The sequence below is a fragment of the Sminthopsis crassicaudata genome, chromosome 4, assembly GCF_048593235.1.
Source record: "Sminthopsis crassicaudata isolate SCR6 chromosome 4, ASM4859323v1, whole genome shotgun sequence".
NCBI lineage: Eukaryota > Metazoa > Chordata > Mammalia > Dasyuromorphia > Dasyuridae > Sminthopsis > Sminthopsis crassicaudata.
Window position 1 is genome coordinate 43,365,405 of NC_133620.1, and position 20,085 is coordinate 43,385,489.

The window sequence follows — 20,085 nt, forward strand, 5'->3', positions numbered from 1 at the left end:
AGGCTAAAGAACTTGGTATGCAGCCAAGAATAACTTACCCAGCAAGAATGAGCATCGTTTTCCAGGGAAGAAGATGGACATTTAACGAAATAAATGAATTCCATCTATTTTTGATGAAAAAACCAGACCTACATAAGAGGTTTGATCTTCAAATACAGAACTCAAGAGACTTCTAAAAAAGGTAAAAAGAAATCTTGAGAACTATACTTCTGTCAAAAAAATATGTAAAGAACATATGTACAATTTGTCTTAGAAAATAGAAGTGGAAAGGAGATTATATCATAAAAAAGTACAAAGTGGTGGTACTACATCTCATGAAGAGGCAAAGGTAACCTATTATATCTGAGAGAAAGAAAGGAGGGAGATGAACATAGCGTGTATCAATAGACATATTCAATTTATGGTGAAACTTCTTCCACTTCATTGAAAAGTGAAAGGGAAGGAGTAAGCTAAGGGGAAGGGAATACAGTAATTTCGAGGAAAAGGGGTAAAATAAGGGGAGGATCTTTAAGGTGGGGGAGGGATCCTAAAAAGGGAGGGCTGTGAAAAGCAAGTGGTGTTTACCAGTTTAATACTGGATAGGAGGGTAAAAGGGAAGGAAAGGGGAAAAGCATAAGCAGGGGTTAATAGGATGGCAAGCAATATAGAATTAGTCCTTCTAACCATAAATGTGAATGGGGCAAACTGCCTCATAAAGAGGAAGCAGTTAGCAGACTGGATTAAAAGTCAGAATCCTACTATATGTTGTTTACAGGAAACACACCTGAAACAGGATGAGACATTCAAACTAAAAGTAAAAGGGTGGAGCAGAATCTATTATGCTTCAGGCAAAACCAAAAAAGCAGGAGTAGCCATCCTCATCTCAGATCAAGCAAAAACAAAAATTGATCTAATTAAAAGAGATAAGGAAGGGCATTATATCCTGCTAAAGGGAAGCATCAATAGTGAAGCAGTATCAATATTAAACATGTATGCACCAAGTGGTGCAGCATCTAAATTCTTAAAAGAGAAATTAAGAGAGCTGCAAGAGGAAATAGATAGCAAAACTATAATAGCGGGAGATCTCAACCTTGCACTCTCAGAATTAGATAAATCAAACCACAAAATAAATAAGAAAGAAGTCAAAGAGGTAAATAGAATACTAGAAAAGTTTGATATGATAGATCTTTGGCGAAAGCTAAATGGAGACAGAAAGGAATATACTTTCTTCTCAGCAGTTCATGGAACCTATACAAAAATTGATCATATACTAGGGCATAAAAACCTCAAAATCAAATGCAGTAAGGCAGAAATAGTAAATGCATCCTTTTCAGACCATAATGCAATCAAAATAACATTTAATAAAAAGCCAGGGGAAAATAGACCAAAAAATAATTGGAAACTAAATAATCTTATACTAAAGAATGATTGGGTAAAACAGCAAATCATAGACATAATTAATAACTTCACCCAAGAAAATGACAATAATGAGACATCATACCAAAATGTGTGGGATACAGCCAAAGCAGTAATTAGGGGAAGTTTTATATCTCTACAGGCCTACCTGCATAAAATAGAGAAAGAGAGGGCCAACGAATTGGGTTTACAACTAAAATTGCTAGAAAAGGAACAAATTAAAAACCCCCAGACAAACACAAAACTTGAAATTCAAAAAATAAAAGGTGAGATTAATAAAATTGAAAGTAAAAAAACTATTGAATTAATTAATAAAACTAAGAGTTGGTTTTATGAAAAAACCAACAAAATAGACAAACCCTTAGTAAACCTGATTAAAAAAAGGAAAGAGAAAAAACAAATTGATAGTCTTGAAAATGAAAAGGGTGAACTCACCACTAATGAAGAGGAAATTAGAACAATAGTTAGGAGCTACTTTGCTCAACTTTATGCCGATAAATTCGATAACTTAAATGAAATGGAAGAATACCTTCAAAAATATAGCTTGCCCAGATTAACAGAGGAAGAAGTAAGTAGTTTAAATAGTCCCATCTCAGAAAAAGAAATAGACCAAGCTATTAACCAACTTCCTAAGAAAAAGTCCCCAGGACCAGATGGATTTACAGGTGAATTCTACCAAACATTTAAAGAACAACTAACTCCACTGCTATGTAAACTATTTGAAAAAATAGGGATTGAAGGAGTCCTACCAAATTCCTTCTATGACACAGACATGGTACTGATACCTAAACCAGGTAGATCGAAAACTGAGAAAGAAAACTATAGACCAATTTCCTTAATGAATATTGATGCTAAAATCTTAAATAAGATATTAGCAAATAGACTTCAGAAAATCATCCCCAGGATAATACACTATGACCAAGTGGGATTTATACCAGGAATGCAGGGATGGTTTAATATTAGGAAAACTATTAGTATAATTGACCATATTAATAATCAAATTAATAAAAACCATATGATCATCTCAATAGATGCAGAAAAGGCATTTGATAAAATCCAACATCCATTCCTACTAAAAACGCTTGAGAGTATAGGAATAAATGGACTATTCCTTAAAATAATAAGGAGCATATATTTAAAACCTTCAGTAAACATCATATGTAATGGTGATAAACTAGAACCTTTCCCTGTAAGATCAGGAGTGAAACAAGGTTGCCCACTATCACCATTACTATTCAATATAGTACTAGAAACTCTAGCCTTGGCAATAAGAGCCGAGAAAGAGATCCAAGGAATTAGAGTAGGAAATGAAGAAATCAAATTGTCACTTTTCGCAGATGACATGATGGTATACTTAGAGAACCCCAAAGACTCTGCTAAAAAGCTATTAGAAATAATTCAGAATTTTAGCAAAGTCGCAGGATACAAAATAAATCCACATAAATCCTCAGGATTTTTATACATTACCAACACAATCCAACAGCAAGAGATACAAAGAGAAATTCCATTCAAAATAACAGTCGATAGTATCAAATATTTGGGAATATATCTACCAAAGGAGAGTCAGGAATTATATGAGCAAAATTACAAAACACTTGCCACAAAAATAAAATCAGATTTAAATCATTGGAAAGACATTCAATGTTCTTGGATAGGCCGAGCGAATATAATAAAGATGACAATACTCCCCAAACTAATCTATTTATTTAGTGCTATACCAATCAGACTCCCAAGAAACTATTTTAATGACCTAGAAAAAATAACAACAAAATTCATATGGAAGAATAAAAGGTCGAGAATTGCAAGGGAACTAATGAAAAAAAAGTCAGAGGAAGGTGGTCTAAGTGTACCTGATTTAAAGCTATATTATAAAGCAACAGTCACCAAAACCATTTGGTATTGGCTAAGAAATAGACTAGTTGATCAGTGGCATAGGTTAGGTTCACAGGACAAGATAGTGAATAAAAATAGCAATCTAATCTTTGACAAACCCAAAGATCCCAAATTTTGGGATAAGAATTCATTATTTAACAAAAACTGCTGGGAAAACTGGAAATTAGTATGGCAGAAACTAGGCATGGACCCACATTTAACACCACATACTAAGATTAGATCAAAATGGGTCCAAGATTTAGGCATAAAGAACGAAATCATAAATAAATTGGAGGAACATGGGATGGTTTACCTCTCAGACTTGTGGAGGAGGAAGGAGTTTGTGTCCAAGGGAGAACTAGAGACCATTATTGATCACAAAATAGAACATTTTGATTACACCAAATTAAAAAGTTTCTGCACAAACAAAACTAATGCAAACAAGATTAGAAGGGAAGTAACAAATTGGGAAAAAATTTTTACAGTTAAAGGTTCTGATAAAGGCCTCATCTCCAAAATATACAGAGAATTGACTTTAATTTATAAGAAATCAAGCCATTCTCCAATTGATAAATGGTCAAAGGATATGAACAGACAATTTTCAGATGATGAAATTAAAACTATTTCCACTCATATGAAAGAGTGTTCCAAATCACTATTGATCAGAGAAATGCAAATTAAGACAACTCTGAGGTATCATTACACACCTGTCAGATTGGCTAAAATGACAGGAACAAATAACGATGAATGTTGGAGGGGCTGTGGGAAAACTGGGACACTGATGCATTGTTGGTGGAGTTGTGAAAGAATCCAACCATTCTGGAGAGCAATCTGGAATTATGCCCAAAAAGTTATCAAAATGTGCATACCCTTTGACCCAGCCATACTACTACTGGGCTTATACCCCAAGGAACTACTAGAGAAGGGAAAGGGTCCTGTATGTGCCAAAATGTTTGTGGCAGCCCTTTTCATAGTGGCTAGAAGCTGGAAGATGAATGGATGTCCATCAATTGGAGAATGGTTGGGTAAACTATGGTATATGAATGTTATGGAATATTACTGTTCTATAAGAAATGACCAACAAGAGAAATACAGAGAGGCTTGGAGAGACTTACATCAACTGATGCTGAGTGAAACGAGCAGAACCAGAAGATCATTATACACTTCAACAATGATACTGTACGAGGATGTATGCTGATGGAAGTGGATTTCTTCAACATAGAGAAGAGCTAATCCAATTCCAATTGATTAATGATGGACAGAACCAGCTACATCCAGAAAAGGACTGGGAAATGAATGTAAACTGTTATTTTTACCTTCTGAATCCAATTCTTCCTGTGCAACAAAAAAATTCGGTTCTACACACATATATTGTATCTAAATTATACTGTAATATATTTAACATATATAAGACTGCTTGCCATCAGGGGGAGGGGGTTGGGGGAGGAAGGGAAAAAATCTGAATAGAAGTAAGTGCAAGGGATAATGTTGTAAAAAATTACCCATGCATATGTACTGTCAAAAAATGTTATAATTATAAAATAAAATAAAAAATTAAAAAAAAAAAAAAACAATTATTTAGAACAGTACAGCTGGAAACTGGTGGTTATTTGTTGTAGTGAGAGAAGAGGGTAGGAAGGAAAACCAATTATAAAATCTCAGACACCCTTTTTTAAGTATTTTGAGGGAGCTTGCATTGATTCTTTTATTAGCAGCCCTTAAAATAGCCTGAGGGCTGAAGAACATTTGATTTAGAATTGTTGGGCCCTGAAGAGTGGGATTGAGAAAGGTTGAGAATAGGCCTGGCAAGAGCAGCCAGTTAGAATCTTCCTAAAGCATTATTTCAAACCTCACTCTATGTAGAAAGGAGACCTCTCCTAATCTTCAAGAAGTCTAGGAGGGACACAACAGTGTTGAGATGGAAAAAAAAAGCAAACTTTTTCCACCAAATACACCATAGCAAAATCAGCAGATCAATTCTGATAAAAACCAAATGAAGACACATGAATTAAAAGGAAGGGATGCTAACTCCAAGGAAAGATACTTTGAAATAGTGGAAAATGAATCAATATTCCTTAAGGATGATAGAGATAAAACAATAAATTATCCAAGGGTTCTGAAAAAACAATGGAGAAACTTTGAGAACATCCAGAATACTTCAGAAGAATCAAATAAGGTAGGAGAAAAATTAGAGTTCTTAAGGATGAAATCATCAACTCTAAATAGAGATTAATGTACACCAAAAGACTTTTTCATAACAGAAGTTTTTTGTTTTTTTTTTTTTTGTTTTGTTTTGTTTTGTTTTTCCTGAAAATAAGAGTAACAGGATGGGAGCACTTACATACACACACACACACACACACACACACACACACACACACACACACACACACACACACAGGCAGAGAACCTCTTGTCAAGGATTAAATGAACATAGCAGAGATCTATAAAGCAAGAATATTGAACTTGAAAATAATAGGTGAAAGAGGAGGAAATAATTCAATAATTAGAAATATTTCAAATGGGAGAAAAACTATCATCAGAAAGAAAACCTAAACAGTGCAGTACAAGATATAGATGCATATATATATATATATATATATATATATATATATATATATATATATATATATATATATATACACACAATTATATATACATACATAAACACACATTATATTTTGTGTGTACAAATGTATAAATATAAATGTGTGCATACAAATATATAAACACATATTTGTATGTATTTATATGCACATACATATATGTAATATATACATGCATGTGTGCATGCCAGAAATATTGGAAGATAGAAATAATATCTAAATAAAAAGAATACACAAAATATAAACAGAAAGAAATACAAAGCTTAAATCACCAAGAAATGTTACTATCACATTTCAGAATCAAAATATTTTATAGGCAACAGACAGAGGGCAAATTCTTTAATTAGCAAATAGTACTTATCAAATTTTCACAGACTTAAACCATAGTATACATTCATATAAAAATAGAATATCAGGCAACAAAGAAGAGATTATATCATTTGATATTTAAAATATGTTTAAATATGAATTATCATGAAATGGAAAGAATTGTAACTTCTTTTTCAAATGAACCCAAATGTGAAAAAAATTCAACATATAAGCAGATAATTAGATTATGATTATAAGGAAAAACCTAAAGTTAAATGCTTGTTTTTATGTGACTAAGGCTAGTCAATGAAATAAATGTGGGATGGTAAAGTATTTTCATTTGTTTTATTTTCTTCAGAAAACTATTTTTAAAATATTTTAAGAAATTTCATGGCAAAGAACAGCTGATAAAGAATCTAGAGAGTACAAAATATAACAGAAAAATGACAGAAGAATAAGTGAAGTGAATGTCAGAAATTAAAATCAAGTATTCTCATTATTAAATCAATGTTATAGTGGTAAAACAATTCAGAGGAATGTCTCTCAATTGAGAAGCTGAGAAGATTGAAAATGGGAATGAATTAATGATTGCTAAGGACTCTAGAAGATCAGTTGACTAGAGCCATTTGAATTCTTCCTCTGCCTTTAGGATGATGGAAGATTAAGGAGGACATGTTATAGAGAACAAGAAAGGTGCTATAAAGAATTAGAACAAGGCAAATATTGTGGTAATTTTTCTTAAAAAAAGAGGAGAAGAATAGAGTCTTTTGAATTATAGGTCTGCAAACTTGACTTTTTAATGTTAAACATTCTTAAAGGACTAAAGATTGAATATCTGATGAAGAAGTGTTGATAATATTAGTTTCGCCAAGAATAGCTCATTCCCAGATAGGTTACAGACTCTGGGTGTAGATTGAGAATATACTTTTTGAACACCCCCACAAAGAATATAAACTTCTTGAGGAGAAGGACTTTTCAACTTTCAATTTGTATGTATGCTGCTTAACATGTAATAAGTAAAATGATTTTTCATTTATTTTAAAATATATAATTCATGGCAAACTAGGTCACTTACTTTTTAAAATATTGTTAGAGAGATACATAAAATAATTTTAGTTTACTTGAGTTTTGCAAAGCATTTGAGCCTCTAATGATATTCTTTTTGACAAGACAGAAAACTCATCTTAACCAAAACATATTGATATTTTGGTCCTGCTTTTCCAAATTTTCCCTTTCAGGGTAAGAATGATCAATTTTTTGATCCCAGTCATCTAGGCTTGCAAACTTTGGGTCATCTTCAACTCCTCCATCTCTTTTATCCCACATATTCAATCCATTACTAAAATGCATTGTTTCTATTTCCCTGACATTTCTCTAATATAAACTCTTCTGATCATTCATAAGATCACAACTTTAGTTCAGGCTCTCATAACTTCCATTCACTGTTGTTGTTTTATTATTTGTTCTTAATTATCAAAGAGGACCATGACATCAAGGAGGTGTTATCAGGACAACAAGTGAATTGGATTTATGATGGAGGGTTGTGCAAGGTTACCTGCCTCATTTTCCCCTCCACAGTCTTCTGGGTCCAATGATAAGATATAGATCAAAAATTGGCTGGAGATGCAATAGTCTCCCTACCTCGTGCATGTCTTCCATTCAGCTTTAAAGATAATTTTTCTAAAGTATGGGTCAATGAGCTCAATGAGCTGACTACCAATGACATCCAGAATCAAATATAAACTATTCCGTTTGACATTTAGAGTTCTTCATAATTTGGCTCTTTCCAATATTTCTATTTTATAAAATTATATAACTTTATAAACGTGAAAATCTAGCTTAAGTGGCTCATCTGCAGTTCCTCCAATGTGTCAGTCCACCTCTTGTTTATTTATTTATTTATTGATGTGGCTTTGAATCTTTTGTTTCTTCACCTCTGGGTTATTATTTTCCCTCATTTTTTCAAAACTCAGCTGAAATCCCCTTCTCTGCAGAAAGGCTTTCCTGTTCCTTCCTCCTTCCTGACAGCTTGTACTCCCTTTCCTTTGCTTTTTCTATTCATATGTCATATATGACTAGTTACTTGCATGTTGTCTCACCTGATTAGAATGTGAGCTCATGAGCGAAGTATTTTGCCCTTTTTTCAAATCCCCTACACTTAATACACATTAACATATGTATTTAACATATGATAAGCACTTAATAAATTCTTATTGACTAATTGACTAATTGGCTAGCCAATAATAGAGTTGGGTGTATTCAACATTGGTTGAATGAGTCAATAACTCAATTGAGTCAGCAGTGGGATTTGGCAGCCAAAAAAGAAACAGAAATCTAATATCCACCAACAGAGAGATGAGAGTTCTTCTATACTTTGACCATATCAGTCTTCATCGACAGTGTTGTTTTCAATTCTGGATGTCACCATTTAAAGGGACATTAATAGGGTGCCAAGAGTCAAGTAGAGGGCAAATAAGATGGAAAAAAGACAGATCATACATTAAGATTGAATGAATTGACTTGCATTTGTTAAAAAAAAAATATCCTGGAATATTTAGGTCAGAAAGGGGAAGGCTCAGGAGGCACATAACAGTATCTGAAGCTTTATCATTTGTAAGAGTCCTAAAGAATATTCTGCTTTATCCCAGGAGGGTGATGGGATAATTGAGGAGACTTGGAGTAAGAGGGAGAATGGGCAAAGCTAGAGATTTAGACTGGACGCCTTCTTAAAAATTGGAGCTATCCAAAAGTGAAATGTGCTCTCTAAAGAACTAGTAGACTCATCCTGACTATAATTCTTTAAGTAAAAGTTGGAATGTATATATTTTAGATTTGGAGTACTATGCTATTTAAGCAATGGTCAGATTGGATATTCTCACAAATTCCTTCCAACTCTGATGTCCTGTAGGGCTGATTCATATTGAGTTGAGGTACCATTATCTAATTTAGGTAGAGATAGTGCATAATCAGTTTAATATTGAAGCACCCAAATGATGTCAAGGCTAGAGATTCTACTGTGGGTGTCATCTGAATAGAGCTGGCTGAAACTATCAGTAAGGACATTACCAATGGAAAGATTCAAGATGTAGAATAAACAAAGATTGAGGACAGAATATACACATTAAAGGATCAAAACAAGATGTAAGCAGCAGAGATGAACAGCTTTGAGAAGTGAGTAAGGAGTCAGTAGATAATAATCTCAAAAGCCATAAGAGGAAACAGAATCCAAAAGAAGGAGGTAAATAACGTTACAATACTATAGAAAGATCAAGGATATTGATGAGTTAATAAGATACCTTTAGATTTTGTGTTTAGAAGATTATTGGTGACGGTTGAGAAAGGATTCTCAGTAGTGTCATGAAAATAAATCCAACTGCAAATGGACAAGAAGAAAGTAGATAATGAAGAGTACAATGCTAAATGTAGACAACTTTCTCAAAAAGCTTAACTGTGAGAAAAATGGGACGTTTACATGGATGAAATTAAAAGGACCACAGGAAACTTTCCAAAACTATTAACGATCTCTTTAAAAGGATCAAATCTAATGGCATCTTCCTAATTCTCATCTGGCTTGATCTCTATTCAGCCTTTGACATTATCAATAACCTTCTTCTATATTCTGTTCTCTTTAGGCTTTCTTGATACCCCTCTCCCTCTTTCTTGATTTATTTCCTACTAGTCTGACTAATCCTTTGCTGTATCCTCATCTGTGGAATGCTTAATAACAGTGTGTCCTGAATATTTCGTCCTAGGTCAATTTCTCTTTTCCTTCTATTTTATATTTTGCCTGGAGATATCATCAGTTCCCATGGAATAAATTAAAATTTCTATGCTGATATTTTCAAATATCCTTCTCTGGTCTTATTCTCTGCTAATATCAATACTCACATCTCCAGTTGCCTATTTTATAACTTGGATGTCTTGTACACATGTTAAATTCATTATGTTCAAAATTAAAATCATTACCCCTCATCACAAGCCCTTCCCTCTTCCCATCATTTTTATTACTATTGAAGTTATCACCATCCTTCCATTTATGCCAGGCTTGCAATCTAGATATCATCCTTGTTTCTTCAATCTCTGTAACCCTCCAAATTCAATCAATTAATGTTTTCTTCATTCTATCTTCATTCATCTAAATCTTCTTTTTCTATCTTCACTAATAATAATTATTATTATATAAAACCTTAAGCTTTTAAAAACATTTTAGAAACATTAACCCATTGTATTCTCACAACAAATCAGAGGAGTGGATTTGTTATCATTCCCATTTTATAGATGACTAAGGTAAATAGAAGTTAAGTGACTTGCCGTAAGTCACACAGTCAATAAGTTTCTGAGTCTCAGGACTTCCTGACTCAATGTCCATCATTCTATCCTCTGCATTACTTAGCTACTTCCATCTAAGGTATTTTTTGTTGAGGTTTAGTCATGTCTGACTCCTTACAAGCCCATTTGTGTTTTCTTATCAAAAATAATGGAGTTGTTTGTCTTTTCCTTCTCGTATCTCATTTTACAGATGAGGAAACTGAAGTAAACAAAGTTAAATGATTTGCCCACAGTCACATATCTAGTATTTGAAGCCAGATTTGAATTCATGAAGATGAAATTTCTGCTTCTAAATCAAGTGCTCTACCCACTGTACCATTTGTCATTTCTCTAATGGTGGTGTATAGCTCCCTTCTCTCTTCTGACATTGCAGCTACCATTTTGCAAGTTCTCCTCACTTTACTCTTGGGCTATTGCAAGAGCCTGCTGATTTGTGTCCCTACTTCAAATCTTTCCCCATCTTCATCTTTCATTTATCTGTCAAACCGATCTTTCTCAAAACATAAATCTAGTGGCACCATATTTATTGCTAGGACAAAATCTAAAATCAATTTTTAATGTCCTTCATACTCTGGCTCTTGGGAGTGCCCTCTCCCAAAGTACCTTGACTTTAAATACTTAAAACATATTTTATTTATTTACTTTCTTTTTATGCTGTTTTTTGCAAATGAATTTGTTGATTCCCAATTAAAATGAAAACATGCTGCAGATAAGTATTATTCATTCTATATATTTGTATTTCCAGTTGCCAAGTACAATGTCCAGCAAAGAGAATAAATAAATGCTTGTTGACTTGCTAATTGCTCAATTATAGGGAGGATTCTTATTCATACAAGGGGGCCATTCAGGTCACTTCCAAATATAAAATTTTGTGATTGTGATTAAGCAGAGAGAAATTTTAAGTATAATTGAGATCAATTTTGAGAAGTCCAGAGTTAACAGAAAATACCCTTTATTTGCTTAAATGAACAATTCTATATTGATATCATATTTTTTCATTAAATTCACACCAACTTTCAAAGTGCAAAAGTACTTTCATCTCCAACAAGGTGACAAGGAATTAGAAATGAAGCTGGAAAAATAGCACTGTCATTATAGGAACCTGCTTTCCAAATGCACTAGAAGATGTCTTTGAAAATTCTGAAAAGGATAAGGAAGAGAAGAGAAAGGAAATGATAGGTAAGACATCTCAAGGCAAGGCAAGAGAAGAGACCATCAAACATTATGTATAGGCAAGCTTTATGCTATATTATAATTTTTATAATTTAAAATGGAGGTCTGTGTATTGTTTTTAGAGGATAAAGTTAATTCAAAGGGAAAGTGTCATTGAGTGGCAGACTCGAGTTTCAATTTCCTGTCTGTGATACTCTAGTTCTGTGGCCATGGGCAAGTGACATCCCTACTCTCACTTGTAATGTTATCATGACAAATTATAATGCTCAGGCTAGATTTCTGGAGATCTTCTGGAAGGGCCTTGGTCTCAACAGGATAGACACCATGAGAATGGACAAAGATTGAGTCCAAAGTCTTTATTGTCTCTTACACAGTTTGTCTGTCATAGTCTGACCCAGTCTCAACCTGATCCAGTCTCCTCCAGCAGTCTGACAGTCTGCCAGTCTCAACCAGTCTCTCTCTCCATCTGAGTCTGACTTTGTCCCCAGTTTAAATACCCTATTACAATTACATTGTTATAGTATACTGAGTATAAGCCAATCTAGAGTGATTATATCATTATATCATACTTTATATATATATGAACTAGAGAATCATTACCTCATCAGTTCCACTGAGATAACACCTTGTTTCAAGTATACTTCTCAAGACTTCCAGCTGTCTACAACATGTTTATATTAATGTGCTATTATTATCTTTATTTATTTTATCCATCAGCTGGATGGAACACTAGTACTTTTAATGTTGTAGATGAGGAAACACACTTGGAAGGTAAAATCATTTGCTTTGGAACCCAGAGCTTCTAAATATTTGAGGATGATTTGAGTCACTATTAATTGAACATTTATTAAACAAATGGAAATATATAGAACTAGGGGCTAGAAAAATAAAATATTTTCATTCTTCAAAGTTCAAATAGAAAAGATAAATATAATACTACTTAAGAGATGTGGGCTTATATTTGGAAAAAATCTTAAGAACCATCTAGTATAATATCCTAAATTTATAACTAAGGAGATTGGCCCTAGAGAAATTGATTGATTTTTTTTCCAAGCTCATAGAGGTCATAAGTGACAAAGCCTTGTGGGGTAAAACAAGGTCTACCAACTCCAAACTTTATGTTCTTTCCACTATACCTTTTGCAGAAGGGAAATGCAAAATCTTATGCAATCAATCAATAGCTGAATGTTTTCAATCAGAAAAATGAAACAAAAAAGTATAACTGTGGGCAGGATTTGAAAGTCCTGTAATCCTATAGCAACTTGGGATAATAGATTTAGAAAAAGAGTAAGCCTGAAAGGTTATTTAGTACAGTTTCTCTTCCCCCTCCTCTTCTTCCTCCTCCTCTTTCTTCTTCATCCTCCTTTGTAAGGGGCTGGAGCTCTTGAGTCAATGCACTGAGGTCGGACAATGGAGAACTTGAGGCTAATTACCAATTGGACAATACTCTACAAGAATATGCTTGGAAAATGGCCCTTCCCACTATTCTGTGCTGGCCCAATCATTTGGTGCATACAGAGAATTGTGGGAGGGACTATGAGATGCAGGGAGACTAGCCAGGGTCACTTCTGGGAGAGAGACTAGGAGGTGAGGTCACAGAGATCCCAGGCATCCACTCTCCTCACCTCTACCACTAAAGACCAAGAATAAAGACTTTTGCTTATCCTGACTCCGGCTGATTCTAAGGTACCCAGGGTGCTAATGTGTTGTTACACTCCTCCTTCTCTTTTTCCTTATCTTTCTCCTCTTTTTTCCCTCCTCCTTCTCCTATTCTTCCTCTTCCTCCTCTTCCTCCTTTTCTCCCTCCTCTTCCTCCTTTTTCTTTTACAAAGAAGGTAACTAAAGTTCACAGATGAAATGACTTACCCAAGATCACAGAGTTAATAACTGGCAAACCTGCATTCCCACCTTTCTTCTCTCACTTCAAATGTAGAGTTCTTTCCCTGATAGGATGTAAACTGATGAAGCTATTGAAGCTTCATCTTCTCCTATTGAAGGAGAAATTGTTTGCCTAGGTATCAATGAGCAAAGTTAAACAAGTAGAAAATCACTAAATTATGAGTGCTACAGCTTAATTACAACATAGTTGAAATAAGAAAAGATTAGACTAGAAAAGTAGTCAGAAATTAATCTTTGAAAATCAAAACCTAGTAATTCAAGCCAATTTAATGAAACAACATTTTCAATTGTTCATGGTGGGCCTAGCATCATGCGAAGTGATAGAACTGATACAGACTTTATATAAAAGAACAATCCTTCTCTCATGGGCTTTGTAGTCTAGTGGGATAAAAAGACATATGTATGCATGCTACATGTATGCAATAGCTAAAATATAAAATGTTGCATGAGAGATGTGAAAAAAGAATTATTTTAGGAAGGACCCTTACTCTAGGACTGCAAGAGGGCTTCTGAGGATGGCCAGCGTTAGAAGATTATATATCAGAGGCATGTACTTAGGATGACCGTGTGTCACTCTGTTATAGCTTTGATTGATAGTGACCAACAAAGAGTCAATTAATAAAAGCATCACTATTGCTGCATTTTAGATGAATTCTATATTCTCTACAAATATGAAAGAGAAATCTTGCCAGGGAACTTTTGAAATTCCATTTTGTCATACTGAATACAATCAGCAAAAAGTAGGTGGGAACTTGTTTTTCTGAATCTATATATCAACTCTGTAATTTATTTTATTTTTGTCAAAAATCAATCAAATATTTTCAGTTTTTAACTTTACATCTTATAGAATGCAAAGCTTTGAGATGAAATTACTCTGGCTTTTTAAAGCTCTTCACAACCTGACTCCAATTTACTTTTTTTCTGCTTTAAAGCATTATTCCTCTTAGCACCTTTTTAGATTTAATCAACCAGGCCTTTTTCTTGATCCTCAGACAGGACATTCAGTTTCTGCTCTCTCGTGTCTTTGAATAGTCCATATTCATCCATAGACTGTATTCCTTATTTACCTATACCTCTTTTACCTTTTTGAATTCTAACTATTCTTCAAATTTCATTTCAATTGTTGCATCTTATGTGAATATGATTTATCACTTCCCTTTCACTACTATCGCCCACAAAAATAATATGGCATGTATTTACTTTAAATATGTTTTGAATAAATTATGCTTGGACCTATTGTTTTCTATAATAGAAGATAAGCTTTTTGAGGGAAGAGATTGTTTCAATTTTTGTTGTTGCATTTCCATCCAGTGCCTGGAGTACTTCATGACTCATATAAATCACTTAATAAATGATCATTGATATATTATTGATTGACTCAGCTTCCAAATACAAAACTCTATGTTATGCTAACTTAGGTAATCATGAATTAATTCTTTGTTATTAAACTTTACAAAGAAATTACCTAGCCAATCACTTTTTCTTGTGTTGCTTATGGTCCTGAAAAGATTTGCCTTTTATGACCAGTATTCCACAATGTTTCCCAAAATGTATAAAAAACAAATTTGTTCATGTCAAATTCAACCAGTTTGTTCTATTCTTCTTAAAAAATAACTTCATATGCAAAGAAAATAAATAAACAAGCAGGAAATAGAAATGCCAAAAGATATCTTACATTAGTTTTGATCAATAGGTAAATTTGTCTGCATATTTTATTCTTTAAAAAAATAAAAGAAAGGAATATGGTACAGTACACTTGAAAGGGGCCCCTTGTTCTTGAACTCAAAGCTATCTCTGATGTTTATAAACTTGGAGACTTTGGATAAATCATCACCTCCCTCAATCTCACCTTCTTGTGAAAAGAAAGGGACTAGCTGGCATATAAAGTCCTTTTTAAATCTTTGCTATAAGCCAATAAATCTAATCCTGATATTTGTGGAATAAGAAAAGCAGTAATGATATTATCCATATTCCTTGTTTGTGACCCAACTACCCCAGGTCAGGTTTCATGATTAATATTTACTTTTTAAGATTTGTTTAGTCAAATCTTATCAGAATAAATGTAAAGTTCCATTTTCATGTGATTAACAAAATCAATTCCCCACCAACAAAATCCCCTTCTTCTACCCTCACAGAAACAAGTGATGTTTCTCACTATTGCTGCATTTCTAGCCCACTCAGTTCTATTTTGAAATGAACAATTGTACTTTTCCTGTCATGTTTTTTCTTCTTTGTCGTCTCTCTCTTTCTTTTTTTCCTGAGATGTTCATTTTGAATCTCCATGTCAAGAGATGTAGACGTGTTATCTATAAATGAGGAATGTATGCAAGAAACTCAGGCGATGCTGAATTTCAATGAACTTGGTGGTTCCAGTGTCAGGAAACTCTGTCAGACGTTAACAGAAATTAAAGATAGAATTCCTAGGAAGCCTTCACAAATCATAGCCTTATCTGTCAGCATTTTATAATAACCTAACATCTATGATCTATCAAGGTACTACTAAAGTGTAATTCTGAGCCCCAGAGGAAAAATCATGACATCTTCAGGTCAGGATAATAACAATATGGATTTCAATTGCTGAGCATTTTCATTCTTTCCAAAGTCTCTCACTAATTGTTTTTTGAATCAGCTGTATGACACATACTGAAAATAATGGACAGTGAGAGCATCCATCCTTTTTAAACTTTGAAATATTGAAGATGAATGGTATTATATGTTTATTTAACAGTTCTCTCAGTATTTTAACAAAAAAAAAACTAATTTGAAATTTTTGATAATCTAGTTTCTCTGCTAATATACTAAATGAAGGGACTATAAATCTTTTTTTGTACAACACAACCAAAACAGTGAGAGCACAAACAACTTTTCTTATCTGTCAGCCCTACTGTTTTGTTTAAGGCATTTATCTATTACTGGTGATAGATGACAATGGTTTCCTTTCAATTAGTCCTGTTGTTATAGAAGACTATGCAAAATCTTTGAAAACATTGGATTTTTATATATTCTCCTGAATCAAAATCAAAATATCATAATGTGGTATGAAATGGATAGTTACTACATTGTAGAATGTTAGAAATGGATGGGCATTTGGTTTCCAAAGTTATCAAAATTAAATTGGAGAAATGAAACAAATTAGAAAACTGAAATTCACACAAGCATCAAAGAATAATCAGGGTTAGAGGTTTTAGATTTCAACAGAAGCCTCCTAGACTTTGTAGTTCCCCTCCTCAGGTTATTTCCTCCCAAAAGAATGTAAGAATGCAAGCTCTTTGAGAGCAACGATTGACTATATGATAAAAAGGAGGAGTTTGCCTCTTGGACTAGGAAGAATTGGGTGTGTAAGATGTGACCAACAGCTCAAAGAAGTAAATAAAGAACTGCTCTGGTCATATTTTGCTGAAAATTGAGTTTATTACAGACTTAATGAAGGAGAATGGTAACCTGGAAAGGATCCTGATCAATCAGGTTCCTGAAGGAAGAAGTAAGGCTTAACTAAACCCCATAAAAAGCCATGACCTGGCTACTGTAGGTGTGTTCCCACTCTACAGAATTGAGCTACATCCATTCTTGCTAAATGTAAAATAAATCTTTCTTTCAATCATCAGTGAGTCAATGAAGTTCTTATAATTTATTTTGTTTCTTACAAAGAATAAATCCCAAACTCATGCTAACTTTAGCATAAGCTATTATATTCATTTACCATTGATACATTATAGAACTATATTACCCTTGTAAATTTTACTATAATTGAAGTACAAAGTGATTGATTGAAGATAAGAGAAAACAGTTGACTAGTCTATCGTTATGCAGTAAGAAGGTGAGCAGACTAAATCTCAATTTAATTTCCAGAATATATCTAGGTTAGCCCTAGCCATCCTTTACTCTAATCACTGACTATCTTCTTATGACCCAACCTGACCTTAATGTAGTCTCCAAAACTGTGGTCGTAGCCTCTAAACTCTATGACTGCTTTCCTGAAGTTTGTACCCCATTCTAACTAGCAACTTTCCAGATATATTTTCCACAAACAATCTTCTTCACCATCTGAAGCCACTTCTACTGTAACACCCTTCTACCTTGCAGGTCTGAAACCATTATCAAATTTTATTGCCATTGAAAGGGAATGTGAAATTATTCTAATAGGGGTCTACTTAACATCGCTGTAATTTTCCCAAACAAAACCTCACTCTGTAGATAGCAATTCCCTATATGTGTCTTCTTCCTCTATTAGACTATAAGCTACTTAAGGACATAGACCACCCCTTTTTTGCATTTTTATCCCCAGCATAATATTTTGCACAGAAGGGTTTCATAAGTGTTATTTTCCTTCATTTATTCATTTTTTTCATTTATCTCTTCATCCATCCATCTCTTCATTATTTCATTCAGTACAATTCCCATTCTACCTTGCTGCTTCCTAATTAGCTATTAAATTCATTGTGGTGGAGAATACTGATTTAGGTGGTATATTGGATCAACTTTCAAGTCTAGGATCATCTACAATGCTACAAATTGATGAGAAAAGGGCTTGGGAGCAATCTGTGTAGCCTGCTACACGTCTCCATTCTCAATTTGCATCACTCATAGGGAAATCAGAATCTAACACTTTAGATCGTGGATATTTGTGTATGTTATCTCTGTAACTGGAAGAAATATGGTACAGTGGGAGAGACATTAGAATTGGAATCAGAAAATCATGGTTCAAGCCTTGAAGTTTATTTACTATCTTGAAATAAGGTGCTTAGTAATGTCATTGGTACTCTTTGAGAAGGAGTCCTTTTTGTCCTTTATGAAGGATTAACTACAACCTGTGAAAAGGAGTAGTTAGCCCATGGTGACCCAAATAGAAGTTCTACTTGGACAATGCTCCTCACTCCCTCCTTGTTCCTTTCTTCTTTCCTTCCTTCCTTCTTTTTGTTTTTCCTTCTTTTCTTTTTTTTCCTTCCTTCCTTCCCTTCCTCTCTATCTTTCTCCTTTCTCATTCCTTCTTTTCTTATTTCTTTCTTCCTTTCTTTGTTCCCTCTTTCTTTCCTTCCTCTCTCTATCCACTTGGAGAATCATGAACTTATATGTGGAGGTTCTGCCTAAAGGAAAGTGGATTTCTTAAAATAGAGCTCTGAAAAAAAATCAGTATATGATGGGTTTCCCTTGGGATTCAAATGGAGCTACTTGAGTATGCTTTAAATCCAAATCACACTGGATCTCACTGATTAGACTTTAATAAATCCCAGCCAAGGCTCTATTAGTCATTGTTTGGCTTTTGATGACTCAGAGTAAGGATAAAGAGCAATAATCTCTGTTATGTCGAGAAGGATCTTATGCTAACAACTATTCATCTCTTAATACTTTCTAATTTTTCAGTGCCTTTTTTTGTCCTGCCATATAACATTATTGAATCATATTGAGCAAGGAGCATGCCAAAAAACTCTATCCTCTTTCTAATTCCAATTTCCCCATTCATTCATTCATTCATTCATTTGACCATCTTTTTCTTTTTTCAATCTCCTTTACTAGATATTATTCCTCTTCCTAATCTTTTTTTCTTATCATCTCTTTCTTTAATCTATTTTGGCAACTTCATCCCAGTATCTCATGTTGAAATGACTCAAAAATCTATAACCCATGCATCTAAGCTTAAAATACAAATAACCATTACATTTTTTTTCAATTCTCTCTTTGCAAAATGTTTTTGGCCTCAGGCCTAAGATTTTTTATCCTATTTTCCCAAATGGATGAATTTGAGTAAAAATGCATTTAGTAAGTGCTTACTATATGAAAAGCACTGAGAGATACAAACAAAGAAGGAAAGGCAATTCATGATCTCAAGGAGTTCACATTTAATTTGTAAGTTAAATAGAAAAGTCCCACACTCCTTTGGATGCAGAGCCAAGAGAGTCTGCAATGAATCTTCTCTAATCTCTAAAAAATTTCATCTTATTTTCTTATTTTGAAAAATTTATAGTTGTTTTGATGGCAAGAATTTTCTTTTTGAGTGCTCAGTAGCAGTTAGTTAATGATGAAACAGAGGGAGTTAGCCCTTACAAAACTATCCCATTTCATCTCCAAAATGGTTACCTCCTGCAATGTTGACTGCAGAAGGGAGGCTGGAAATCAGATATATGGTGAACAGAGATGAGAAGAGAGAGAGTCATTGTTCCTCTTGGGACTATTTTATTTACCTGTCCTTTAGAAGTATTTAGAATTAGAGGTAATATTTTACTTTTTTTCATTCTTTGACTTTGATACTGATTACATTTTGGCTCTGTTGATTCCCTAATTCTTTCTGGTTGTTAATATATACAACTAGCCTGATTTTACTTTGTTAACTCCATATAGCTTCATTTCTTAAACTGCTCATTTGATAAGACTGAATTCATATTCATGACTGATAATATCCAATAATTGTTGGGTCATATGGCCCTCACTGGTCAAGAACAAAAGAAAACAAAATATCCTTACATAAAATATTAATTCAGAAGACGCCTTTTCCAGGAAGATTTCT